Raw genomic sequence first — 11031 nt, 5'->3', positions numbered from 1 at the left:
ATTACAAAGATACGCCCTTCCACTGTTGCTCAACAGCTAAAACTCTGACACAGACCCTCATTCTCTACCATCTCGATTACTGGAACCTTCTGCTGTCCGGCCTTACTGCCTCTCACCTGTCTCCCCTACAATCTATCCTAAACGCTGCTGCCAGAATCACTCTACTCTTTCCTAAATCTGTCTCAGCGTCTCCCCTGCTGAAATCCCTCTCCTGGCTTCCTATCAAACCCTGTATCTCACACTCAATTCTCCTCTTCACTTTTAAAGCTTTACACTCTTCTGCCCATCCTTACAGCTCAGCTCTAATTTCTCGCTATGCACCATCCCGACTCTTGCGATCCGCCCAAGGATGTCTTCTATTTACCCCTTTTGTATCTAAAACCCTCTCTCGCCTGAAAACTTTCTCACTGACTGCCCTCACCTCTGGAGTGCCCTTCCCCTCAATACCCGACTAGCACCCTATCTATCCACCTTTAAGACCCACATTATAACACATCTGCTTAAAGAAGCATGTGAGTAGCTCCGTGGCTGATACTATAGACCGCATACAAAAAGCTTGGCCCATTGCAGACGCACTTACCAGAACGCCCTCCTACTGTCTCTGTATGTTCCACCTACCAATTAGATTGTAAGCTCTTCGGAGCAGGGACTCCTTTTCCTAAATGTTACTTTTATGTCTGAAGCACTTATTCCCATGATCTGTTATTTGTATTATTTATATGATTGTCACGTGTATTACTGCAGTGAAGCGCTATCTACATAAATGGCGCTATATAAATAAAGACATACAGTACGTACATCCAACATGACAAAGTATATAGTTAAATATTTATTTGTTTCTCTCTCATAAGTGGGGTCTGACTTACCTTACCTCTCTCTCTCTCGTACCATCAAGAGTGTAATCTAAAGTTAATTTGCAGAATTTCAATAACCCTTGGCATATTGTAAATAATTTATTTAGTAAATAAAGAGTTCAAATAAAAATAGATACATTTTATTGAAGAGTTTTAAATATATTCTTAGTTAAATATGTTACAAACTGACTTATAAATATAAATCTTATTTACAGATATTCATAGAGCTTGGCACCAGTTACAGATTAGTCAGGGTTTGTTTTTTGTTTTTTGTTTTTTTAGGGCTTAAGTATCTCATGGGGGAATGAAGTCTGGATGGTGGGTATCCGTAACGTTTAGAGATGTTATGATCCTTCTGCCTCTGAACAAAGCACTGTAGCCTCCCCTTGGAGGTATGTTGACAGGCTTACTCCCTCTTCAGTTGTGCTTTCCTTTTCATAGCCTCCTTCTCCTCTCTCTGTCCAGGTGGAATAGGTATGGAGACCTCAAGCTCTTGGAGAGGCTGTTGACAGAAGGATTGAGTGGAGTTGTCCACTCTACTGGGTACATTGATAGGAAGCTGCAGGTTAGAAAGCTGGTGCTGCTGGTTAGAAAGCTGGTGCTGCTGCTTGAAAGGAGCTGGAATGGGGATACTGGTTTGGCTGACCTTTTTAATGCATGTCACTGCAGCTTTCCGTTTTATGGATATCACTGGGAAGTGTTTGGGATTCTCTATAACTGAAGCTTTGTTTTCCCCACTTTGTTTGATTTCACTGGTTTTAATGCCAGGAGTTGGAATGGGGATAGTGGTTTGGCTGAACTTTTCAATGCATCTTACTGCAGCTTCCTGTTCTATGGATATCACTGGGAAGTGTTTGGGATTCTCTATAACTGAAGCTTTGTTTCCCCCACGTTGTTTGATTACACTGGTTTTAATGCCAGGAGCTGGAATGGGGATAGTGGTTTGGCTGACCTTTTCAATGCATCTTACTGCAGCTTCCTGTTCCATGGATATCACTGGGAAGTGTTTGAGATTCTCTATAACTGAAGCTTTGTTTTTCCCACGTTGTTTGATTTCACTGGTTTTAATGTCAGGTCTTGTGTACTCATGTATTTTAAATAGCCTAGGCCTGGCATTAATACAGACTCCTTCAATTCCAGAAATACTGCTCTGTTTTTTGACCATCCACATTTTAATCCCATCAGTAGGAGGCCACTGAACATGAGACGCAGAAGTCTGGCTTTGGCTTCCTTGCATTGGTCCAAGTTTATTTCCAAGTGTAATGGATCCTGCGGGTGCCCCTGGACCTGTGGGACCTGCTTTTTTACCCAATGGGTGAAATAATTGAACAGCGTTAATCATTAGGAGGCTTAGGTTGCTGCGATGGGCTTTCAACTTTCCTTGTTTAGAATGTTCCAATGACTTCTTGCCCTTCCCAAGGACTTCTGAATTCATCCCAGGCTGATTAGCACTTTTTCTTTTGAGAGCTTTGGGGTTATTATCAGTACCACAAGCCAGCGCTTGCTTAAAACTGAAAAAGCTGGTCTTCACTACCTGCTTGCTATTGCTGTTCTGTTTACGTTTGATCCCCATCTCCTGAGGTCTTGCGCTCAGGACTATGAGTAACTGCAGGAGTCTTTGCATCTTTACGTTTGATCCCTATCTCCTGAGTTTTCTTCAGTTTAGGATTAATATGAGTAACAGCAGGTGTCTTTGCATCCATTGAACCTTCACGGCTTTGCAGCATCTTTTCAGATACCTTATTGGAAATGTGGGCACCTGAGAGACACACGTTTCATCTTTTTTAACAGAACAGCCTCGTCACCAGATTGTGGGCCATGGGGTGACTTCCCTGGTATAGGAGCAGAAGAATGATTTACTGGCTTTGACATTGGTTTTACCTTCTTTTGCAGTGCAGTTTGAGGGACTTGATCCTTTGCAGCTGAAGAAAGGATCTTTTTCTTCTTTGTTTCCACTGTGGAGCACTTTGGTACCCCCTCAGACTTTGACGGACACTTAGGGCCTCATGCAGAGAGCAGCGTTATCGTGGAAAGCGCCATTTTTTTGGCAAAATCTGCCTTTAGAAAGGCAGGTACTGGCGAGTTTTAAAAAAAGCGCCATATTTTTTTTTTTTCCTTTCAAACTCGCTGCACGACCGGCGAGAAGGTAAATTTCTCCAGTTGAAAAAATTTCCCTATTCAGAAAGGCGCGATCGCCATCTAGTGGCTGATCGCGCCAATAACATGGAGAGAAATTCTCAATTTACCTCCGCCAAAAAAAGTTGGCAGGAGGCTGGCCAGAGGGAGAAGAAAAAAAAAAACGCGATTTTTTCCCCAACAGTTTCAACAGCGCTAATAGCGCTGGTTGAAACTCTCCATATGCAGAAAGGCAGTTTTCTGCCCTTTCTGCATATGGAGAAAAAAACTCTCCAAAAAAGCTAAAATTTTTCCCCCTCTCCAATTCTAAAATTCGCTGCTCTCTGCATGAGGCCCTTAGTCTTCACTGAACTCAGCACGTTATTACGAATCTTCTGAGCCATATGTGAGGGGGCCTTCACCTCTGAAGATCTCTTCTCCATATCTTTTAACCCACCCCTTTTCCACACTGGCACATATAACTCTTTGTTGCTTTGCACTTCAATATGTAACTTTGGGAGGTGACTCAGCTTCCGAGCTGGTTGAGTTGGGTACATTAGAGGTGGTTCACTTTTTTCATTAGCAGCCAGCTGAACTGCTCCTTGTGTAATTAAACTGGCCTGGGAAATATGTTGGGCTCCAAGCGAGGTCTGACACACTGTAACAAAATCAAAAAGGAGAAATAATCAATTATCATAAATACCAACACATTGTACATAATAACACAAAGAAAGAAAAGCAAACACATGCTTAATCCCTTCAGTATTGGCGAGGACTACATACTGTAGAGTTCTATATCTTTGTAACACTACAGTGGCGAATGACCGTAATTAAAGATCTTTATAACAGGTAATGGTATCAGTCAAGGAGAAGATTTTGAACAATGATTAGTAAAGATTCTCCATATCTCACCTTGTAAGGTCTGCATTCCTCTAAGGGGTATGAATGGTGGCTGCTGAAGTTGTGCATACTGGGTGGTCATTATACAAGGCCCTATTGTAGCACGTCTTTCCAAATGTGTGTTGGGACGGAATGTAACAGGCTGCGTTGTGGCTTCTCCCCTAACCTGTCCTGCAAATCCTGTGTATCCTCCTGTAGCAGTGTGGTAGAATCCTCCGTTCATGTCCGATACACGAGGGTAAGCGCGTGTTGCCTGTGGGATCTGCTGTAGATACATTGGTGTTCCTGCAGACCCTTGTTGCAAAATCATGCCTTGGGCCCCATGTCTGTAGACTTCTGTATTCCTCCCTACTGGGTGGGAGCTGTTGCTCCATGAAGGGTAAGCAGTGGTAACTGCAGGAGCACTGCAGGTCGGTGGAGGGTTCACAGCAGAGGCATTTAAAAACTGATCTGTAAGAAAGAAAGGTAAAAGTGAAGGGCGTGAAAAGCACAATCAAGGCACATTTCTTTAACACACGGGGACTCAACTCCAGTTTTCAAGCCCCCCCAACAGGTTAACTTTTCAGGATATTCCAGCTTTAGCACAGGTGGCACAATCACTCAATCAGCCTCTGATTGAGTCACCTGTGCTGAAGCAGGGACTGATTGAGCCAGCTGTGCTGAAGCAGGGACTGATTGAGCCACCTGCGCTGAAGCTGGATATCCTATAAGCCTGACTTTGGGGGGTTAGGACGGCTTTAACAGACCTGTGAAAAGATATGCTTGATATCAAATACATATAAAACATACAGAACCCCCAAAATACCCACAACATATATATAAGCATATAAGTTTCACAGAGGAGTGCTACTGAGCATGGCAATTTATATTTAAAACCAGAGACATAACATAAAACACAGACAAAGCTCAGTGCACATCCAGAAAAACTTATATACCTGCATTGCCAGGAAGAATCTCCAACTATCAGGGGAACTTGCCTGCATGCAGTGTGATTGTGACAAATCTATTACAGAGTGCTTTTCCTGGTAATGTACAGGTTAATAAAAGCTTCAATCAGACTTAGAACTTTTGCAACTTATATTGACAGATTTATTATAAATCATTCTTCCTGGCAATGCACAGGTTATTAAGAATTTATATTAGTGTAGGGACCCTTGAAACGTGGTCTGCCGTGAAGTTTGGCTCAAGGGCTTACAACAATTTGGCCAAAATGTTAAACTAAAAGACCATTTTATTTATTAGTTATTTATACATGTATATTTAGGCACTGTACCGTATATAAGTTTTTCTGGATGTGCACTGAGCTTTGTCTGTGTTTTATGTTATGTCTCTGGTTTTAAATATCAAATACATATGAAATACATAGAGATGCTCACTTGGCTTGGTATTTTTATTTTGCCTTTAAAATATTTGGGGTTTTGGTTCTGGTTTTGAATAAAGTTTTTGGTGGTCTTTGTTTTGTTATGAATAGCCAGCACTAACAGGGAAAATGGCTTGCTGGGAAACACATTTATTTGATTATCAATGTTACAGACCGCTACTCTGATCAATAGTCAGAAGCTTCAATATTTTAAATACATTTTTAAGCAAGCTCCATCCACAGTAAAGCATAAAGCAACTGTAAATATTTCTGTATATTCATTTGCATGTCTTAGACAGGTCTGCAACCCTGTCTTTCACCCTTATCACCCAGCACACAGCACTTCCACTGCAGCAAGGGATTCTGGGAAATGACATGCAAATGAGCACACAGTGCCACCTTTTATCTCAAGCTCACATTACATGAGCAACCCATAGCCAATGCATGCTGCTTTGGACACAGCTTTTAAGCAAGGGCTTGGGAGATGCAAAGCCAGTAAACCCACTCACAGCATATATATATATATATATATATATATATATATATATATATATATATATATATATATATATATATTTTCTGGGTATGCACCTTAACCCTGGCTGTGCTCAAAGCTGTGACCATGCAGCAAGCTTAAGCCTATAGGGAACCATGTTAAAAATGGTTATTGAGGCAAAAAGTGACACACTGTGCTCATTTGCATGTCATTTCCCAGAATCCCTTGCTGCAGTGGAAGTGCTGTATGCTGGGTGATAATGGGGAAAGGCGGGGTTGCAGACCTGCCTAGGACATGCAGATGAGCATACAGCTATATTTGCATATTTGCTTTCCTGTGGAGGGTTTTTGTCACTTTTTTTACTCACCATAACTTAACTCAGTATTATATATATATATATATATATATATATATATATATATATATATATATATATATATATATATATATATATATATATATATATATATATATATATACATATATACACATTAATGATGTGCTGGGATGTAACACAGACAGAAAACTATTCCTAGGTAGTTTTCGAAACCAAGTGGCAACTGACATATATAACTTGTGCAGTCCATCACCTGCTTTCATGTCCACCTCTGAACACAATGACAATTGTAGATGTACCATAGCTTTCGGAACTGGATCTTTAAAAATAAAAAAATAAAAATTGCCTGTTCCTACTGTGGTTGTTTGTGGTAATATTATGGTGTGGTATTCTGAGACATGTCTGGTATATTGAGGTATCTGGAGGAGCACTCAGGTCAGCTATATCTGTAAATCAAGTGGCAGATTCTGCCCTCGTTTTGTGGCTTTGTTTTTTTGGGGGCCTTTGTATAACTGTAGAGTAGTGGTTTCCAACCTTTTTTTGGTTAAGGAACCCAATGTGAAATTCTGTGGGACCCCAACCCTCTCTAACAGCGAGTCTAAGATGAGATGCATTGTAATATATCCCAACCCTATCTAATAGCGTGTCTGAGATCAGATGAAGTGTGAGGAACCCCAACCCTCTCTAATAGCGCTTCTAAGATCTGATGCATTGTACTGTAAATTCTTCTGTATTAAGTACAATTTTAAAATGACCTGAAATTACAGCGAACTCTTTAGGGATGCCCGGGGAATCCTAGGATTCCTAGGAACCTTGGTTGAAAAACACTGCTGTAGACAATAATTTAAGGATATGGCTGAAAGTAGTCGAACATTACACCCCAGGGTGTAGAATTGGTCCAATAGTTATTGACCTAAACTTAGGGCAAGGAAAAAGCATGCCTTATACATAACTAATCCTACTGTATACACTAAGGTTCCTGTGTCTTTTTTTACTATCCCATAGATCCCATAGACGTTTGCCGCTTTGACATTTATGTATACAGTACATGTGTTCTTTTCTATACATTACTGTTCAAATCATTTAAGATTTTGAATTACAAGCCAGATATAAAAGTAAATACAATAAAAAAAATGTGTGTATGTATCTATAAGAGATCAGTTTTGACATTTATAAAAAAAATATTATCCGATCAAGGCCACGTACCTAACCCCTTGTGTGTTGTCTACCGCCCCCCCCCTTCCTCCCCCCCCATTCGTCTTCTTTCTCCCATCCATTGATAGGAGTCATATTATCTGTTCTGTACCCCATAAAACATTGTGCAAGTAAACAATTCAAAAATATAGATATTATCCATTTCTTTTTTGGTACAGTATTTAAAGGTCATGTTGCTTCCTACCTGCCATGATACAGAGTTAAGGTGGAGATAATTAGTCTCTCTGTACAGCGCCACACTTTTCCTATCTCTGAGATGTCCACGAAACTACCGGTTTCCTTTGGGAACTAATTCAAGTCACGCACAAACAAGTTTACATTTGTGTATTTATCTCAGTCTCTAAGGCGATTCCATGATGTCATTACAGAACACGGCTGCTGGCATCTCCTAGGAGGCTCAATGATGCTGTCTCGTGATGTCATAATAGAGAAATCAGTTACTTTGACATTTAATTTCAAGGGGTTGAGAAGTGGTTAACTAGAGTAGCAGTCATAAAAATCACAGCTGCTGTGATACATTGTTTTACGTACATTGGGTGACACAAGTACACATATGGACAGTGCCACTGACAGCAGTGGGATCAACATACTGTATCACTGGGTTCAAATGCATTGACTTCATGGCAAGATAAAGTATCATCCCCTTATGTATGTCACATGTAAAATGCTGAGAAGTTACTGTGTATGTCAAACAGAATAAATAACACCACCTGCACGGATACAATCAGTCATTTGTCAGCTCCTACTAAGGCCAGGCTCAGTATTTCTCCTTTTTAAACACATTTGAAGCTCTCTCTCTGGGGTCTATGTATCAAGGCAATTTTGGAGCAAAACCCTGCACTTACTGTATTTACTGTATCTAAGCCTTTTGCTCCAAATTGTGCCCCATCTTCCTCAGCTTGTACATTGGGGAGAGTCAGTAGGAGGAGTTGGAGGGGAGTTACATGGTGCACAGATTATAATGAGATGTATCACATTCTGCATCTGTCCCAGCTTGCACCTTGGGGAGAGTCAGTAGGAGGAGTTGGGGGGAGTTACATGGTGCACAGATTATAAGGAGATGTATCACATTGTGCGTCTCTGCCCCAGCATGCACCTTGGGGAGAGTCAATAGGAGGAGTTGGGGGAGTTACATGGTGTACAGATTATAAGGAGATGTATCACATTCTGCATCTGTCCCAGCTTGCACCTTGGGGAGAGTCAGTAGGAGGAGTTGGGGGGAGTTACATGGTGCACAGATTATAAGGAGATGTATCACATTGTGCGTCTTTGCCCCAGCATGCACCTTGGGGAGAGTCAATAGGAGGAGTTGGGGGAGTTACATGGTGCACAGATTATAATGAGATGTATCACATTCTGCATCTGTCCCAGCATGCACCTTGGGGAGAGTCAGTAGGAGGAGTTGGGGGGAGTTACATGGTGCACAGATTATAAGGAGATGTATCACATTGTGCGTCTCTGCCCCAGCATGCACCTTGGGGAGAGACAGTAGGAGGAGTTGGGGGAGTTACATGGTGCACAGATTCTTTTGAGATGTATCACAACTTGCATTTCTCTGATACTTTTTTTTTTTAACCTTTTATTTGCCCCCCAAAAATCCTCCATATCTGAAGTGCCATAAGTCTAACATTGCCCAGGTTCAAAGCCCAAGCAGTGGCAATAGCAGCTTGTCTGAACAAACACCTGTGCTGTGGGTGGTGGTGGTTGTTGTTGTTGTTGATTTTTGTTTCTGTTTTTTCTAACAGTAGAAAAACAGGGGAGAGCGCGCACGCAGTCCCCCACTACCAGAAATTGTGCAGTCGAGTTTCCCGCATGTGGGGAAATCGCAGAGGTCAGCTAGCTCCAAGTGCAATGAGCAAGCCTCGCCCTGGGAGAGCCACCTGCAGGATCGTGGCTGCATAATTTACTCCCCTGCCAGGTAAGTATGAGTTGGAATGGCGCTGGGGGGCAACTAGCCCTGTCCCAGGACAAGTGTCACCCTTGTGGAGAGAGCAGCCTGGTCATTGGTGCAGCGGCAGCAGCAGCAGCAGCATCCAGCAGCGCCAAGCACCACAGTAGCTGAGGCCTAGTATCTGAGCCAGAACCTGCAGCAAGGATCAGCTTAGGCCATTCCATGCAAACATTTGTGCAACTGCAGCAGCAGCGAATATTTGTCAAACAACATAGATCGAAGACATCCCCTCCCTAGAAGCAAAGCCCCTCCCCCGCCCATCCAACAAGCACCCAGAGAAGCCAAGCTTCGCCGCAAGGTACTTCTTCTTGGTTTTAAAAGGAAGAAGCTATCACTTTGAACACCGCTCAGCTCTGTCATTTCAGCTGGCGGAGAGACAGGGGGACACCATATTTCTGGGGTGGCTTTCTACATCTTCCCTACCTGCTTGCACTCTCTCTGCTGCTGCTGCTGCTGCTGCTGCTGCTGCTGCTGCTGCTGCATAAAAAGGGAGAGATGCCCAGTCCTGCTGGCAAACTTGACACTTTGCCCCTTACCAGCATGGCTGCTTACCTGGCATTTGCATAAATATAGAAGCAAGCTAACACTGTCTGCTGCTCCCTGGATAGAGATAGATAGATAGATAGATAGATAGACAAGATAGATAGATATTGTTTTTTGCACCGCTCAGCAGATAGTTTGCAATCTGTTGGTTTTAAATGCTGCTCTTTGTTACTTTGGAGCCTAGAAACTCTAGAACGTACTATATACTCCCTTTGTGATATCATCACATGGGGTGGTCTGGCTACAGAGACCCAGACATACCATGTAGAACTAGGGTGGGGAGGGGGTGAAATAAAAACCCCATATCCTGCAAGGAACGGCCATTTAAAAAAAAAAAAAATGAATCCAGATTTGTTTGTAAATGTGCTGCTTTATACACTATTTCAAAAGGCATCAAACATACAATTGTGACTTTGAAATCACCTATACATTGTGTATTGCACTTATCTCAGTATAATAATAGAGAGATTCGTATCTCAAACCAAAAAAAGAAAAGAAAACAATCAGCCAGAGAGGTGGACATTGGAAAGAGAGGGATACATTTTTACTGCTGCTGCTGCTGCTGCTGCAGCAGCGACTCATATTATACAGTTCTTGGCCCTTTTTGTTTAGAATGTTTTTTTCATGAATTATATGTGTTTCCCTATTTCCCAATCCACCTGAATTTATTCCTAAATGTCTGCGCAGGTGCCTAATTGTCATTTCTCCCTGTTTGAGATGTTGCTACCTGGCTAGTTGGTGGGTGGGTGCTCCTTTTATGCCACAGTTATTGACCAGGCCCAAAGCCCAAGCAGTGTCAATAGCAGCTTGTCTGAACAAACACCTGTGCTGTGGGTGGTGGTTGTTGTTGTTGATTTTTGTTTCTGTTTTTTCTAACAGTCGAAAAACAGGGGAGAGCGCGCACGCAGTCCCCCACTACCAGAAATTGTGCAGTCGAGTTTCCCGCATGTGGGGAAATCGCAGAGGTCAGCTAGCTCCAAGTGCAATGAGCAAGCCTCGCCCTGGGAGAGCCACCTGCAGGATCGTGGCTTTTTTTTTTTTTTTTTTTTTAACTTTTTATTCAACACCTTTTTTAAATTTACAAACTTTTTTTTTTACAACCAAAAAAACACATCATTTACAGCCATTTAACATTAACAAGACACAAAACATGCTATATTTACATTTTCTTCCTCCTTTCTTTCCCCACAGAAAATTACTGTTCAAAATCACAATTACACACTCTTTCACCCCATTCTGTCACCATTCTTCCTTCCCAGC

At 42.0% G+C, this 11031-nt stretch overlaps 1 non-coding gene and 1 pseudogene across 1 annotated transcript; both read right to left on the bottom strand.

Moving 5' to 3' along the window:
* Positions 1–9030: 9030 nt before the first annotated feature.
* On the bottom strand, positions 9031–9203 carry LOC142473900 (U1 spliceosomal RNA; annotated as a pseudogene).
* Positions 9204–10658: 1455 nt separating this feature from the next.
* Positions 10659–10818, bottom strand: LOC142474042 (U1 spliceosomal RNA). Its single transcript, XR_012790114.1, has one exon. It is a non-coding gene; the product is annotated as a U1 spliceosomal RNA (small nuclear RNA).
* Positions 10819–11031: the final 213 nt, after the last annotated feature.

Source organism: Ascaphus truei, assembly GCF_040206685.1.
Source record: "Ascaphus truei isolate aAscTru1 chromosome 13 unlocalized genomic scaffold, aAscTru1.hap1 SUPER_13_unloc_3, whole genome shotgun sequence".
Taxonomy (NCBI): Eukaryota; Metazoa; Chordata; class Amphibia; order Anura; family Ascaphidae; genus Ascaphus; species Ascaphus truei.
The sequence above is the reverse complement of the archived record's forward strand: the minus strand, read 5'-3'. Positions and strand labels throughout refer to the sequence as shown.